Below are 1981 nucleotides of genomic sequence, written 5' to 3'. Positions count from 1 at the left end.
CAAAGAGAGTCAACCCCAAACAGCCTTCTACACTGACGTCATTGACCTCAACCCAGCCTTCCACTCCGAAGCCATCGACCCCAACTCTGTCTTCCACTCCGAAGTCATCGACGCCAACCCTGTCTTCAACTCTGAAGGCCTCAACCCCAAACCCGCCTTCCACTCCAAAGACCTTAACTCCAAACCTGCCTTCCACTCCTAAGTTGTCGACCCTAACCCAGCCATCCACTCTGAAGGCGTCGACCCATACCCAGCCTTCCACTTCAACGGCATCAACGAGCCTAGTCCCTTCCACTCCAAAGGCAGCGACCCAACCCCCACCTTTCACTCTGGAGGCGTTGACCCCACTCGCACCTTCTCCGGAGGCTCCACCCCTGCCCCCCTCTCCCAATGCATCGACGACGCCACCCCCAAATTCTACTCCGAATCAGCCAACGTCCACTCCTGAGATGCTGGAATGTCCTTTGAAAGGACAGGGTGTTCGAAAGTGGGCTACTGTGACAACAAAGGGGAAGAAGAAACAAGCCGTTAATCTCGGGCTGGGGCAAGAGGACCCACCTCCATCTCAGAAACGCAAAACAACCGATAATCAAACCATGGAGTCTGCCCCTCCTGTCAAGAAAAGCCGCCGTTTGTTGCATGCATCGTATGTTCATCCCAGATCTCTCCGGCACACATCTAACACGTGTCTTGACAGACCTGAGAAAGTTCAGATGACAGGAAGGTGGTAGGTAATCATGCTCACGAAATCCCGCTCCCCATCCATTTTTTCTCGAATCCTCGCCTCGCATAATATCCTACCTCCAAGAATTCCCCGGCATCAAAGAAGTTCCCACTTCAAATAAATCCTCGCCTCAAATGAATCGTAGCTTTGACTTGGCTTTGACTTTGATTCCGTTTCCGAAGAATCCCCACCTCCAATAAATTCCCTCCTAAATAGATTTCCGCCTTTGAAGAATCTTCACCTCAATCGTGAAATCCTCACTTTGCATTATTGACTACTTATGTAACCACTTACTTAGAATCCCCTGTAGAATGTTATATCAACTCCCAACACCTAGTACAAAGAATATTAGTTTACGAATATTAGTCTATAAGTACTTAAAATATTCTTCTACACGGCTCACCGTCTAACTACGAATATTCTCCCCCGCCTAATAAGCAGTTCTGAAGAATAATATGGCTGATATTCATGACCTTCACTATCATCCGACTGGTGGCTACCACTTTTATGATTAATCTATGACAACTGTCCAAGAGGCAATGTGTATACTGCCACAGGTTTTATGAAAGGCATCTCATTAGGATTGCCCATCTATTTCATTCAATTTATCACTGGAATCTTTCATAAGATATAGGCAAGAATAATGAGATATCATGAGGATATTTCATTAAGCTCTTTGGCCCTTTCATTGCCATTTCATAGACTTTTCATTAGGATATTTCATTAGGCTCCTTCGCTTTTTCATTGCCATTTCTTAGAATTTTCATTAGGATATTTCAGTAGGCTCCTTCGCTTTTTCATTACCATTTCTTAGAATTTTCATTAGGATATTTCATTAGGCTCCTTCGCTTTTTCATTGCCATTTCTTAGAATTTTCATTAGGATATTTCAATAGGCTCCTTCGCTTTTTCATTACCATTTCTTAGAATTTTCATTAGGATATTTCATTAGGCTCCTTCGCTTTTTCATTACTATTTCTCATAAGGATATTTCATTAGGTATTTGGCCCTTTCATTACCATTTCTTAAACTTTTCATTAGGATATTTCATTAGGCTCCTTCGCTTTTTCATTGCCATTTCTTAGAATTTTCATTAGGATATTTCAATAGGCTCCTTCGCTTTTTCATTACCATTTCTTAGAATTTTCATTAGGATATTTCATTAGGCTCCTTCGCTTTTTCATTACTATTTCTCATAAGGATATTTCATTAGGTATTTGGCCCTTTCATTACCATTTCTTAAACTTTTCATTAGGAT

The sequence above is a fragment of the Laccaria bicolor genome, genomic scaffold (assembly GCF_000143565.1).
Source record: "Laccaria bicolor S238N-H82 LACBIscaffold_168 genomic scaffold, whole genome shotgun sequence".
NCBI lineage: Eukaryota > Fungi > Basidiomycota > Agaricomycetes > Agaricales > Hydnangiaceae > Laccaria > Laccaria bicolor.
This window is presented reverse-complemented; position numbering follows the sequence as displayed.